General features: G+C 35.2%; 1 pseudogene; it reads left to right on the forward strand.

The window, feature by feature from the left end:
* The first annotated feature begins 294 nt into the window (after positions 1 to 294).
* On the forward strand, positions 295 to 15670 carry LOC134369570 (choline transporter-like protein 3; annotated as a pseudogene).
* The last annotated feature ends 763 nt before the right edge of the window (positions 15671 to 16433 follow it).

Raw genomic sequence — 16433 nt, forward strand, 5'->3', positions numbered from 1 at the left:
AAAAACTAAAACATAACCAAATCAAATGCCACTTGTTAGCTGCTGCTGTCTGGGAAAATCAGAAACTGCGAACACTTCAAGACAAAGCTCAGGGTAAGCCTCCCAATGCTCAAGTGCAGTAACCAAGGTAACTGCTTCAAGTGCAGTAACCAAGGGCACTAGATAAGTGTCTGCCCAAACCTGAGGCCCCACCAGGACCTTATCCCCCATGTGGTGAGGAGGGACATTGAGGAGCTGACTGTAGAAAAAGGGTCTCTGGACCTGCTCCAGTCCCTCCAAAAACCCCTACTGAGCATGGCTTGGAGCTCGCTGACCTGCTGGGACAAGCTGCTGAAGACTGTGACTGATGAGGCCCGGGGCTCACAATCCCTGCTGCCACGCCTATCATCACTTCTAAACCCCGGGTAACAGTGACAGTAACAGGTAAGCTCATTTCTTTCTTACTAAATATGGAGACCACACACTTGGTACTTCCAGAATATTCAGGCCTGCTTTTGATTCCTCCATTTCTGTTGTAGGTGTGGGAGAAGTTCCATTCAAACCAAAGGTCACCTCCCCTCTACCTTGTATTCTTTTTGAAGTACTTTTCATACACCAGTTTATAGTCATTCCACTTTGCCCTACTCCTGTTTTGGAAAGGGACATCTTCACCAAGTTCCAGGGGCCTAACAGTCATAATACCATATGACTGGTGTCCTTATAAGAAGAGAACATGAGTAACAGACACAGACAGAGAGAAAACCATTTGAAGACACAGAGAAAAGACAACCATCCACAAGTAAAGGAAAGAGGTTTCAGAAGAAACCAACCCTGCCAACACTTTGATGTAGAGCTTCAGGCCTCCAGAATTATGAGAAAATGAATTTTATGGTTTAACCACTCATTCTACAGTACTTTGTTATGGTAGCCCTAGCAAACTTCTTTACATAATAATAATAATAATAATAATAATAATAATAATAATAAATAGGAAAGACATGCATAGAAACACTGAGATTTAAAAAAACAAACAAACAAACCCTAAATTTGAAAACATGTTAAAATTCATTGGTATTCAGGGCAATGCAAATCAAAGCAAGTACGAGATCACTTTACAACTATTAGGTTGACAAAAATTTAGAAGCTGAATAGTGTCAAGTGTTGCCAAGACTGTGGGGAGATAAAAACCCTTGTGCACAGCTAGTGGGATAGTAAACTGCCACAGGCATTCAGGAAAGCAATCTGACACTATTTAATTAGCATGCATTCCCTATGGCCCACCAATTTTGCTTGTCAATCTATCCCTAAAAAAATACTTGCACAGGTGCAAAAATGGCCATGTTTAATGATGCTCACCTTAGCATAATTTGCAGTGGCAAGATGCTGGGTATAATTTGTGTGTCCACAAGCTGGGTAGCTAATAGGTAAGTGGTGAAAGCACTAGGTAGAGTGTGAAGGAGTTGGAAGCAATAGTTTTGATACATAGTAACCTGTTAAGATCACAAAAACATGCTGCTGAATGAAATGGTGAGAAAGAATGCAATATGGGGTTCAATAGCATCACAGAAATTTAAAAATATATGCACCCTAAACAAAAATATATATATTTAAAGAATAATGACATAAGTATTTTAAACACAGTATAATTGTTGCCTATTAAGGTAAGGGAGAGGAGAATGGTTTTCATAAGGATAAAAATGAATAAACATTTAAAAAATAAATTGAATACAAAACACATATGGAAAGAACACATTTTATATCACAGATGTTTTTTAAAAATAGGGAGAGGTATAGATTTGGACTTCATATTATTCATTTGTGTCTGGTATACTATTAACTCTCAAAAATATTTATTAAATGTATGAGTGAATGAAGGAATAAATGGATGGATAGATAAATGATGATTATAATAACAAGTTCTTATATAATATTTAATATGTGCTATTAGGTGCTATTAGTTTCTTTCCATATGTTAAATTATTTAACCATCACAAGGTCCCTATGAAGTAGGTTCTATCAATAACTCTATTTTACAAATGAGGGAACTGAGGCAAAGATGTATTTCTAAAGTCTAACAATAACTAAATTGTTAGCTGTATTTCTTAAAACACATACACATGCACACACACCCCATGACAAGTTGTTTGAGAAAATATGAGATATAAATTCAGAAACAAGAAATAGATTATAGCTACCAATAAGGAAATTATTAAAATTAAAGTAGATTGCTATTTTACAGAATATTAAAATATTATGCATGTATAATAAAATGCAAAAATCCTAGGGAAGTACAAATTATAAAATAAAAATCAAATGATCAATGTTAAGCTAATTTTTTTCTCCCTATTTAAATGGGAAAATTTGTTAATTGCTCTCTTTGGATAAAATAACAAATGTGTGGAGGAATTTTTATTAAACAAATAATAATATAAATTGGTTTCTATTAATATGATAGTATATTCTACTGGTTTATCTTAGTTTGAATAATAAGAATTTTTAAGCTTGAATTTAGTTATCGTCAGACTTTAACATTCTAGGTTATTCTCTAAATTATTGCATTAGTTTACTAGGACTGCCATAACAAACTAATCAGAAACTGGTGGCTTAAGCAACAAAAATTTATCCTTTACCAGTTCTGGAGGCTAGAAGCCTGATATCAATAGGTTGGCCAATTTGGTTCCTTCAAAGCAATTGTGAGGGAAAGATCTGCTTTCAGGTCTCTCTTCCTAGCTTTGCAAATGGCCATTTTCTCCCTGTGTCTCTTTCCTCCATTTGTATTTCTCTGTGTGTCCAAATTTCCCCCTTTTATAAGTATGTCATCATAGTGGATTAGAGGCCACCTTCATAAACTCATTTAACTTATTTCCTCTGTAAAGACCCCATCTGTAAATAAGGTCACATTCTGTGAACTACAGGTTAGGACTTCAACATATTTTTGGACACAATTTAACCCATAATAAATAACTATAATTTTAATTATCTTATTTGATGGGGACATGAAACTTCACATACTAAACAATAGAGGACACATGATTGTAATATTTATCTTTGAAAATAATTTCAGTGTTTTGCACCTAATGTGTCATGATGTTTACCTAAAAAATCTTGACACATGCTTTTTGATCTTTTTTTAAGGAGGGATTAATGGGGTAGAGAGAATTATTCTTACCAATAGTGTCTTGAGATTAGCTATAAATGTTATTAATTTATACTTAAAATTTTATGCTATGGAATTGAATGCAGAATATATTAGAGTCAAATGGTATGTTTCACAGTCCCAGAATTTCAGGTTAATTCTATGTAATATTTCTTCAGTTTTGCTCTGATTTGGCTCTTGTAATCCGCTTATTATAGAATCTGATCGTATTGTGAAGCATTCACAGCTTTATATGTGCAAAACTGAACTTAGTGGGTAAACATCATTTCTATTATAATTATTGCAATCATTTTCTTATTTTTTTTTCTTTGTTTTATTTGGTTTGGTCATTCTCCGATCAGGATTATTTATAAGGATTGAGTTATATTAAATGAAAGACATTTAACATGACAAAGGTCCATTAATGAAAAGAGAGACAAGATAGAAAAAAAACGAAAAAACTTAATATTATGAAAGAATTATTTTTTACTAGCTGTACCAAAAATATTTGGCTCTCAAAACCAGGATTCAAACAAAGCAGCTGGTTTTGTTTTGTTTTATTTTGATTTTGCATATGGGAATTGCAAGAACTAGATTTCTAGAGGTATCTCAGTGCCAAGAATTTGGATCTTTACAATATTTCTTTTTAATAGGGTCCAGACTCCCTAAACAGAAGGCAATTCCTATTCCTAGGATAAGTAACAACACAGAAACTAGACAATAATGGTACTGTGAACTACAACTTAAGGGCTTTTGAATATGGTTTGTTGAAGGATTCTGTAAGCCAAGTATAAGGACCCAAAACATAATTTAAACCTGAAAAAAATGGACAATTATAAACAAATAAAAATATTAGAAGAGCAGCATTCATATTAGGTAAAAAACACACTTTGATTCATGTTGAAGAAAATTTGACCAAAAATTTTGGTCATAGTAGAGGCTAATACTAGTATATATATACATTTATTAATTTTTATTACATGTTTGGAGAGTCTTTATACAGAATATGTTTTACTAAACTGTTAACTAGGTCTTCTTGCCCAGTAATACTTATATAGCTTTGGTCCCAAATCCCAGGTCATAGTACATCAAGATCAATAAACAAATAGAGGTTAGAGTTAGGGTTAGGGTTAAGGGTCAAGATCTGAATTGAACAATACTTTAAACCAACTAGATCTAGCAGACGTGTATAGAACACTCCATTAAAAAACAGCAGAACCTACATGCTGCTCTAGTGTATTTGGGACATTGTCAAGGATGCACCATGTTATGGTGTAAAACAATTTTCAATAAATTTTAAAAAGATTAAATTATATGAAATACCTTCTTTAACTGCAATGAAATGAAGGTAAAAATTAATAACAGAAGGAAAATTGAGAAATTTACAAATATGTGCAAATTAAACAATACATCTTACACGATCAATAGGTCAAACAAAAATTACTAGAGAAATTAGAGAATACTTTGAGATGAATTAAAACAAAACATGAACTATCAAAACCTATGGAATTCAGTGCAAGCAGAACTCAGAGAAAAATTTGTGTTTGTAAACTCCAGCATTATAAAAATAAAGCCTCAAGTCAGAAACCTGACTTTATACTTTGCAGAAATAAAAATTAAGAAAGTAAACTCAAAACCAGCAAAAGGAAGAAAGTAGTAAATATTAGAGTATAAATAAACAAAACAAAGAATAGATAACAATAGAGAGAATCAACACAAGCAAAAGTTGGCTTTTTGCAAGATCAACAAAATTGATAAACCTCAATTAGACTAACAAAGAAGAAAAGAAAGATGATGCAAATAACTAAAATAAGAAATGAAAGTGGGGACATTCCTTTTGACCTTATAGAAATTAAAATATTAAAAAGTATTGTCAATGAATATATATCAAAAATTAGATAATCTAAATAAAATGGACAAATTCCTAGAAACACATTGAACTGCAAAGTGACACAGAAGAAATCTCGGTGAAAATAGAAAATCTCCAAAAATCTATAAAAAGCAAAAACATTGAATTAGTAAACTTCCCAACAAAGAAAAATTCAGAACCAGATGGCTTTACTATTCAATTCTATAAAAGATTTAAAGAATTAACATCAATCTTTCTCAAATTTTTCCAAAAAATAGAAGAGGAGAGAATCTATTCTAATTTTATGAAGCCAGCATTACCCTGATACGCAAGCTAGGCACAGATATCACTAGAAATGAAGATTACAGACCAATATCCCCTATGAATATAGATGCAAAAATCCTGAACACAATACTGGCAAATGAAATCCAACAGTACGTTAAAAAGATATTCACCATGATCCAGTTGGATTTATCACAGGAATGCAAAACAAATTTAATCAAGGAGATGAAAAACATGTACACTGAAAATTGCAAAACATGGCTGAAAAAAATTAAAGACATAATTAAATGGAAAAACATCTCATGGTAATGGAATTGGAAGACAATATTGTTAAGATGGCAATACTCCCCAAAGCAAGCTACTGATTCAATGCAATCTCTAATAAATTCCAATGACCTTTTTTGCAGAATGGAAACTTGATCCTTAAATTCACATGAAATTATAAGGGGCCTCAAGTAGCCGAGATGAGAAAGAAAAACAAGTTGGAAGATTCACAATTCCTGATTTCAAAAGGTGGTACAGAGGTATATTAATCCTAACAGTGTGGTATTGGCATAAAGAAACACATATAGACAAAATTAAATAAACCTGAGAATCTGGAAATAAACCCAAATATCTATGGTCAATTGATATCAACAAAGACTATTCAATGAGAAAAGAATCTTATTCTCAACAAAGGGTGCTCAACTAGAAAACCAGATTGTATTAATTGTTTTCTACTCAAACTACTTTTGAGGGATGGATTCCCAGATTCCCACCCTAGGGTTTGGGGGATGGCAAAATACACATCAAACAAAACTTGGCAGATTGACATTGGTTTATTAGTTGCACATACATAGAACCAAGGGAGAAAGATACTGCATGTCATGCAAGGTAATACTGGAATTGCACTCAGGAACAAAGTAAATAAGCAGGTGCTTTGGGAGGCGGGCTTTGTGGTAACAGGAGACTGGTGCTCCCTGGTGCCTGCAGGAGGATGCAATTGATTTTCTGAATAATTCCATAGGCTGACAAAGAACTGAAACCCACTACTCAAGGGTAAACAAGAGCTAGGCACAAAGCGTTTGATACGAAGCGTTGTTTATATGAGAGACCTTCACTGCTAGAGCAGAGTAGAGAGTGGAACTTGAAGTTAAGCCATTCAAGGCCCTCCCTATATTATCAGATGTTAAGTTAGCATGTAATATTGGAATATAATTGGTCTTACACCACTGCTTTGAGTCAAATGTCCCTCCAAAGCTAAATCTTCACTGTAACAGTCGAGGGTAGGAAATCCTGTTATGGTTAATTAAGAGGTGGGTCCTTGAAGACGTGATTATATTGTAGAACCATGAAGTAGTGAATGGATTAAAAATGGTGGTCACAGGCATGGCTTGGAGGGCTTTGAAAGGAGTGTGAATAGGAGGTTAGGGTCTCTCTCTGCTCCACCATTTTCACAATGTGATACTCGGCCATCACTGTCACCACCACCAAGGCCATCACCACTTGTGTTTCCTGGACTTTGAACTAGCCAGCCTCAGAAAATAAGCAATAAATTTTGTTTTCTTTATAAATTACCCAGTTCCAGGTATTTTGTTATAGGTAACAGAATAGGAATAATACAACCACACACATGCAAAAGAATAAAGTTGGACCCTTAACTCATCACATAAACAAAAATTAACTCAAACTGGATTAACAGCATAAATAGCAGAGCTAATATCATAAAACAATAGAAGAAAACATAGAGGTAAATTTTCATGACCTTGGATTTGGCAATATATTTGTAGATTTGACACAAAAAGCATTAGAAACATAAGAAAAAAAGATGAGATATCTGCACTCCCATACTTATTGCAGCATTATTCACAACAGCCAAGATGAGAAGGCAGCCTAAATGTTCATTGACAGATAAATACATAGAGAGAATGTGGTATATATTCACAATGGAATGTTATTCAGACTTAAAAAGGACAAGATACTGCCATGTGAGGCAGCATGGAAGAACCTGGGGGACATTGTGTTAAATGAGATAAATTAGTCACAGCAGCTACATGATTCCACTGGTATGAAGTATCTAGAATAGCTAAACTCAAGAAAGCTAAACTCATAAGTGGAGAGGATGTTGCAAGAAGCTGGGATAAGGAGTAAATGCAGAGCTGTTATTCAACAGTTATAGTTTTCAGTTACACAAAATGAATATGTTCTAGAGATCTAACATAGTGCCTACATTTAACAATAATGTATAGTGCACTTAAAATTTAGGAAGGTGAATTTTATGTTGACTGCTTTTAACACAATAAAATAATAAAAATAGATAAATTAGATTTTGTAAAATATTTGAAAAAGCAGTTTTGTACATGAAAGGGAATTATTAAGTAAGTGAAAAGACAAACTAGAAAATGAAAAATGTGTTTGCAAACCATATATCTCATAAAGGTTAGAATCCAGAGTGTGTAAAGAACTCTTACAACTCAACAGCAAAAGGGTAATCATCTCAGCTTTTGAAATGGGTAAAGGAAACAGGCAACAAAAGCAAAAATAGACAAATGGTATTACATCAAACTAAAAACTTTCTGTGTGGCAAAGGAAATAAGCAATAGAGCGAAAAGACAACCTACAGAACTGTTGAATACATTTGCAAACCATACATCTGATAAAGAGTTAATATCCAAAATATATAAGGAATGCAAACAACTTAATAGTAAGGAAATAACCTGATTTTTAAAATGTGCCAAGGACCTGAATAGGCATTTCTCAAAAGAAAACATAAAAGTGTCCTAACCTATGTATAAAAAGGTTCATAACATCACTAATCATCAGGGAAATGCAAACTAAAACCACAATGAATTATATCACAACTGTTAGAATGGCTATTATCAGAAAGATAAAATATAAAAAATGTTGATGAGGATGTGGAGAAAGGGAATCCTTGTACATTGTTGGTACAAATGTAAATTGGTACAACCATTTTGGAAAACAATATGGATGTTCCTCAAAAAAATAAGAATAAAACTACCATATACTTTATTTTTACCATATAATCTAGCAATACCACTACTAGGTTGTCACGCTCTTTTACTTACCCGTACTCCCGCCAACTGGGCCAATTGTTGAACTAGGGCTGGGTCTGGAGCTCACAGACCCCTCAAGCCCATTTTCCAGACTGGGTCACAAACCCTTCACACACCAGCCTGGGTCCCCAGACCCGTTACATGCCAGGCTGTGTCACCAGACCCCTCACATGCAGGGCTATGAGCTAGGTAACTGGCAAAATGGCCCTTGGAGCTGTAGGTTTGAGAGCATGGCCACACGTGTGCACGCGGTGGACGCCTGAGGCAGACAGATGCCATCCAAGGTCACGGCACCGCACATACACACTAACTCCACCCACCTACACACAATTTGCTTGCAAAGAATGTGCTGCACCACCCCCAACTGGAAGGGCAGGAGAGGGGACCTGATTAAATTATTCTATTTTCCCAACATAGGTATATTCAAAGGATATGGAGTCAATGCGTCAGAGATGTGTGCAGTCTCCTGGTTGTTGCATCATTATTTTCAATAGCCAAGATATGAAATCAACCTAAGTGCTCATTAATGGATGAACAGATGAAGAAAATATGCTATATATATACATGTATATATACACATGCTTACAATGGAATAAGATTCAGCTTTGAAAAAGAAGAAAATCCTGTCATTTGTGACAATATAGATGGCTCTAGAGGATATTAGGTTAAGTGAAGTAAGCCAGGCACAGAAAGATGAATACTGAATGATCTCACTTATACGTGGAGTGTAAAAAAAAAAAGGATGGTTACCAGAAGATGGAGTGTGACGGGCTTTGGGAGATGTTGGCCAAAGAACACAAAATTCAGTTAGACAGGAAGAATAAGTTCAAGAGATCTATTGGGCAAAGGAGTTAAATAGATATTTCTCCAAAAACAATTTACAAATGCCAGGTAAGCACTTCAAAAGATGTTCAGCATCAATGATAATTAAGGAAATACCTTTCAAAACCACCAGGTAACCACTTCACAGCCACTAGAATGTCTATACTAAAAATAACAAGTGTAGGTGAGGACTTGAAGAAATAGGAACCCTTATTCATTGCTAGTGGAATGTAAAATGATAGAGCCACTGTGGAAAACTGTTTGGCAGTTTCCTAAGTAGTAAAAAATAGAATTAGCATATGCCATACACCCCAGCAATTCTTCTCCAAAGCATATATCCAAGAGAAATGAAGACTTACGCCTGCATGGAAAGTTGTACATGATTGTTTAGAACAGCGTTGTTCTCAATAGCCAAAGGCAGAAACATCCCTGATGCCCATCAATGAGTGAATGAAAAGACAAATTTTGGTACATTATATACATATTTGCTATACAATGTAATATTTTTACACCATAAAACAAAATGAAGTACTGAAGCATGATATGACATGGACGTAAAACAATATGCTAACTAAAATAAGCCAGACCGAAAAGGTCACATATTGTGTGATTCCTTTCATATGAAATATCCAGGAGAGTCCAACCCATAGAGCTCTGTATATACATATACCACATTTTCTTTATCCACTTATCTGTAAATCCATAGAGAAAGATTAGTGGTTGCCATGGTGTGGGGAAGGGAAGAAGGAGGAGTGATTCCTTCATGGGTCTGAGGTGTTCTGAAGTGATGAAAAGGTGTTGGAACTAGGGAGAGATGGTGGTTACACAACATTGCAAATGCACTAAATGCCACTGAATTGTAGACTTCAAAATGGTTAATTGTGTGTTATGTGAATTTCACCCCCATAAAAAATAAACACACAAATCTGAATTAGGAACTTTCTTAGTCCTTCAATATGAAGTTTTAGCCATTTTTATCTTCTGGGGAAAAAAATAGTGTGTTGAAAAATATGCTTGCTTTTCTGAAATAATGAGCATCAGAGTATAAATTTAATCGAGTTTTTATTTTGTGATTTATAAAAGAGAACAATACATCTGACTTAAATGTACCCATGATATAGGTCTATATTTCCTGAAATGTTTCAACTAAAAGTTTACTATATAGCTGATGGAATTTGAGAAACACGTAACAAGATATAGCTTCATTTAAAATTTTTGGAATCAATTAGTAAGATCTTTTCTATCTTCTACATCCAAATTCTCAAAATGTACATAACTTCCTTGATTACAGAGAGCCAAGTAATTTCTCTGTATTTTATGTTAATTTTTCTATTATCAGTGATTCAAGTTGACACAGCCTTAAGCACAACTTGTCTTATTTGTTGTTTTACCCACACCTATATGAGGGTTAATGTAAGTGATCTGTTCAATACTATTTTCTGAAGCATCTTTATGTGCAATCTCAAGCTTCTTCTCAGGAAAGGTATGGCACTTTAGGGAGTTACCAGATCTATATACAAAATGAGCATGAAGCTATTGCTCTGTCTTGTTGGCCTGTAGGGAGCTGAAAAATGAATACCAGGTGCATCCTGTGGTAAGTTTTTGTGTACTGCTTCCCTTTGTTTGGAACGATATGACAAACCTGAAATGTACTAAGCATTTCAGGACAGATCCCGACAGAAATTGGGGATTCTTTCTGAAGAAAAATAGAATAGAGTGGGGGGCAACCATTTACAATGAGTAGCTGACAGGCACTGGGGCAGAGTGTTAAGCCTGACTCTGCTTTTGTTTTCCATAGGACTTCCCACACCTAAGTACCTTTCTCCCAAGATTGTTTTAGGAGAGCTGGTGTTTGTGACATAACACATGTCAGGGCAAGGTCACACATACAGGATGTTTCAAGAAGTACCAATGAACTGGGGAATATAGATTTTAATATCAACAGGTTCAAGTTGCTGACAGATTGGACATGCTTGCTAAGAGATCTGATCCCTAAGGGAAAGAGTGTTTCAGAAATTGATAGCTGATCTGGCTGTTGCAGTGTACTGGGAAAAAGAAAGGAAAAGAAAATGTTAAGGCTGAATAAAACTTGTAGTTCTCTGATTAAATTTTGTGACTTCTATATATTAATTATTCAAAAACGTATCAAAACCTAAAATAAAAATTAAAGCAACATGGTTTCATAGAAACTGATTATATTTTGCTTGTGAATCCACTGACATATAAATAGGACTACAAAATATACTAGTTGAAATTTAGTTCTATGAGAGAATTAATCATAAATCTATACAGTTCCTTTAAAAAAACAGATATATCAGAATATTTTATATTTCTAACGTTGTATCCAATAATAGTGTCAGTGTCACCATTACAAGGAAAAGACAGTGGCAAAATATATTTATGATTGTTCTCTTGAATGTAGTAAAATTCTTAAATCAGATAATATCACTCTTTGTTTCTCTTCAAAACGTATAAATCTTTCGCCTTTTTTAAATCAGATAATATCATATCCCTCAATAGATTTTCCAGTGTGCCTGAGGATGTTTCTAATAGAAATCAAGACCCCATACAAGGCAGTATAGATGAAAGTTTGTCTGTCACTGGGAATTACTGCTAATACTAGGTTTCAAGTAAAGGTACTGATTAACTTACAAGAGGAAGGAAGCTACTTTTAGAGCATGTGACAAGATATTTAGAGATTTTTTTGAGTTTTTATGTTCAAGAGCTAAATATGTTTCATTCTCTCCTTTCTCCAGAACTTCTAAAATCCAAAAATAAAAGCACTTAATAACTCATCAGTAGATTTTTAATAAGGTTAAATGACAAAATATTAAACATTTATATTCAAGCACTACACATTTTTACCTGCTCCCTTTATAGATATAAATATGTGTGTATATATACACATTCATACATACATATACACACACATATACATACACACATATACGAGTAGATGCATAAATTTAAATACGTGGTAAATTTTATTTAGAATGAATAAAAACAAAGTATTTTTAAGCTAAAATATACAATCTCCTAATACTAGGGAAAAATGTTTTAGATACTATTGTAAACTACAAAGTAATAATATAGTAATATTGTAATATAAAGTTTCGGTGGCTTAAAAAAGAAATCTTGAGCATTTTTGGTATGTGGCAAGCAAGATCTATTTTTTATAATATAGAAAACTGTATTATAAAATCAATCATTTTAGCAATCTCCATGAAGAGACTGTTGCCTGGGCTATTCTTTTCTGCTTCTTACAGTCAGAAAATTGGAAGAAATCTTAACATTCAGTTTTAACTTTACTGATTCTGCTTATAAGTCTTATATAGACAAGGTCATCATACTTGTTTAACTCACTAGAATTTTATTAAGGTGAGTATTGCCTTACCTTTCACAGAAATACTCATTTCAAAAGTCTTCTTGCCCCACCCCAACACCACTCCAACCATTTTGATCCCTCCAAACTTAAATTTAGAAAAAGGACAGGAAGCTATGTAGTGTGCAAATGGAGATACATTGATAGTTAATACAGACACGTGTCTCCTACTAATTTCCCTCAAGATAGCATAAATACATTTGAGGAAAAAAAAATTAGAAAGGTATTTTAACCAATTTGAGTATTTGCAGATGTTTCCCTGCTTATCTTGAAAACCATCAAATCATGATAGCAATAAACATTTACCTCTATGTAGCTATCAACTATTCCAGTTGTAACTATTGGTATTTGAAAGAAATATTAGATATAATTACAGAGAAGAGACCATTTTCCAGAGACCATTTTCAACTTCAAAATAATGAGAGCAAAAATAAGTATTTTCTTTCTTAACATATCAACAGATTTGCAACATCACCTTGGAGCTATATATAAAGGCTTTTATTTTTAAATATTGGAAAAATTTTCAAACAGTTTAAAAAAATGAAAAGTATTTTTATTTTTATGTTTCTTTCTTTATTTTGTCATTTGTTCCCCCCTGTTTACCTTAATGATACTTTCCCATCTCCTTTGTTTTTCTGTCTCTCCTGAAAATATTTTACTTGGGAGGGGAGAGGAGTTAAAATAACTTTATTTAATAAGTGTCATGGACTGCATGTTTGTGTCCTCTTCAAAATTCATGTGTAGGAGCCCTAACTTCCACTTCATGGGATGGTATTAAGAGATGGAGCCTTTGGGAGGAAATTAGGTTCAGTTATTTATGAGAGTGGAGCCACGTGATGGGATTAGTATTCTTATAAGAAAAGAAAGAGAGTGGAGGTCTCTCTTTCCACCATATGAGAATACAGGGAGAAGGCAGCTGTCTGTGAACCAGGAGTTAGACCCTCACCAAGAAGCCAAACATGCTCGTACCCAGATTTCAGACTTGCACCTTCCAGAACTGTGAAAAATATATGTGCTGCCAAAATGAGCACAAGAACTGTGAAAAATAAATATCGGTTGTTTAAGCCACCCATTCTATGGTATTCTATCACAGCAGCCTGAACTAAGACACTAAGATATAAGGGTCAAGATATGTAATCTAAATATATATTGAATGTAATTTTGTATGAAGCTTATCAATTAATCAAGAGAAACACTATTTATAAAACCAGAATTTGGGTTTTATATCTTAGATAATAAAGATAAATATCCAGGGCTGCCTGGCCCTGGGCTTGCCAGGTCGGAGTGTTGCATCTCTGCATGGTGCAGGAAAAGGTGGCTTCAAGTACCCAGCTTCTGCAGAGACAAGTCCCAGGAAAAGAGAGTGGTGACTCCAAATTTATGGAAAATGCACAGATACAACATGGTCATTCTTGTTCTTTCCCTTTGGGACTGGTTTGATGTCCACCGTGGGCTACTTTAGCAGGGGCTCGACCTGCTGGAAAACTCGTTCAGCTACAACAGCTTTGGCAACATGTGCGGCAAGAATTTCCCAGTGGAAAGGGCCCCTTTTATCGTAAGTTAGGACATAACTAAAAAAAACAGAGGTGTTCTTTAGTAATTCCTCCAACTTTGATATCAAAGATGCGAGCCTCCATCCCACTATCTTCTGCATCCCCTGGAAGAGGTCCATCTCTTTGCAAACAACTGTGTAAGTCATTTTCTTTGTTTAACTCCTGCATACCTCAAACACCTGGGTTTTATTCCATGTTTGCATCGGTTTAATGGAATAATGGCAGGAAGAAACACAATCCTTGTTCTATATATACTCAAATTAGATTGGCAATGTCTTCAAATGACCTAAATAAGATGCTTTGACTCCCAGATACTGGAATAATGACCATGTGTATCAAAACATCCAGCCTTGTTTTTGGTCATGATGCTTACCTCCCAATCCATCACGACTATTGGACTCACATTTTCATTGCATGAAATGTTATTTTGAGATAGTTGTTTGTCTGCAGTATCTTATGATGGCAGCATTGCAACTATACTAGCGACCTCAGCATAGAATTAGACACAGAATGGAAAATATAAAGTGTTTGCTGGGGTTTGCTGTTGTATCTACGATTACCACGCAATTCTGCTCATCTTGATTTTTTTCCTCAGAAAGAGAACAAAATTGGCAGTTGAACTTTTCTAAGTCACAAATAAAGGCATCTGCTCTCCTTTCCTGCTGTTCTAGCTGCTGTGAACATTCATCACCCACATTATCTTTTGTGTCCTCCTGGTAGCTCTGCCGCTGAGCCTGGAAACTTCAGGAGCTGACCAGGTTATCAAATGACAGCCAAATGGAATATAATCCTCTTCCAGACATTCAGTGTATGGGGTGATACCATGTAAATGGCCTCATCTGGACCAGCAAACTCATCCTTTTGTGTCAGCAAATATCTATAGCTGGGGTAATATTTACTTGTTATTTTAACAAAAATAAAAAGGATCATACAATCATTTCCTCTTTTGCCATTTTTTTTCTGCTACTATCAAGGAACAGTCATAAAAGTGTCATTTTTAATCATTGTGGTGAGAATTCCAAAAATCATTCTCATGTATATTTATAACACCCTGAGAAACAAGCATGGTGCATGGTCAAGATGTGTGTTTTGATACTGCTTCTACTGATTATGTTGTCCTGACAAAGGCCTGCACCATTTCAACCAGAATGCACAGGCTACATCTGCCATTAATAAGACAGATTTTTGTACATCAGCAGAAGATGCACTGAAAACCTTATCCAAGAATTCAAGTCATTTTACATCTGTCAACTGCTTTGGAAGTCTTGTAATTTTTCTAGAAAGGTGTTATTGCTATGTGTTACTGTTCTTGGAGGACTGATGGCATTTAACTACAACTGTGCACTCCAGGTGTGGGCATTTCCTCTGCTATTGGTAGCTTTCATTTGCCCACTTATTAGCACATAGATCTTACTGTGTTTGAAACTGTGGTGGCACACTTTTTCTGTGTTATGCTGTTGATCTGGAAACAAATGATGGATTGACAGAAAAGGCCTATTTTATGGAAAAAGAGGTTTTGGGTTTTGTAAAATGGAGCAACTAAATGATGCTTAGGAACAGAGAAACAAGAACTCAATAAGGAGTAAAAGGGAACAGAACTCTGACACATTATGAGATAGATATCCATTAGATATTTGTATATGAAAAAAGTTTCCTTCTTAGAGCTGTTTACAGAATAAATGATAATGCCTGATGGATAAATAATCAATCAATCAACCAATCGATTAATCAATAAAGGAGGGATTAACAAAGGTATTTCTCCATTTTTTTACCCTACTATCTTTCTGTTTCTTAAATTCCAATCAGAAATAATGGTGAGTTTAGGCATGAAGCCAGGGACTGGACCCTCCTCCCACAACAGGCACACTGCCAGCACCACAGGAGCCTACCCGGGGTCCTGAAGTATGGAGTCAGCGACCAGACTCTCCTCCCACAACAAGGCACACCACCTGTGCCACCACCAACTGGGTAAGGAGCATGCCAAAAACATCACCTCCATGTGGGTGGCCCACCGTGTCCACCACAATAACCATGGCTGCCGTGAAAGCAACCAGATGCCACAACCACCGTGCAGATGGTCTGCCAGTCATTGAAGTGCATTAACACAAGGAGAGTCACCAGCAGTGACCAAAGAAAAGAAGAGGATGTCTCTCTCCACAAGCTCATTCCACAGTGACAGAAGAAGCATCTGCCCTATGATAATATTGGGGGACTTGAACATACCTCTCAGCATCGGACAGATCAGCCAGGCAACAAATCAACAGTGTAACCATTACTCTTTCAGAAGGAGAGAAGAAATCTAGGGTAATTAGCGGGGGGAGGAAGGAGAGAGGGGGGGGATGGAGAGAGATTGGACAAAGGGCATAAATAATAAGTA

Source organism: Cynocephalus volans, chromosome 1, assembly GCF_027409185.1.
Source record: "Cynocephalus volans isolate mCynVol1 chromosome 1, mCynVol1.pri, whole genome shotgun sequence".
Classification (NCBI taxonomy): domain Eukaryota; kingdom Metazoa; phylum Chordata; class Mammalia; order Dermoptera; family Cynocephalidae; genus Cynocephalus; species Cynocephalus volans.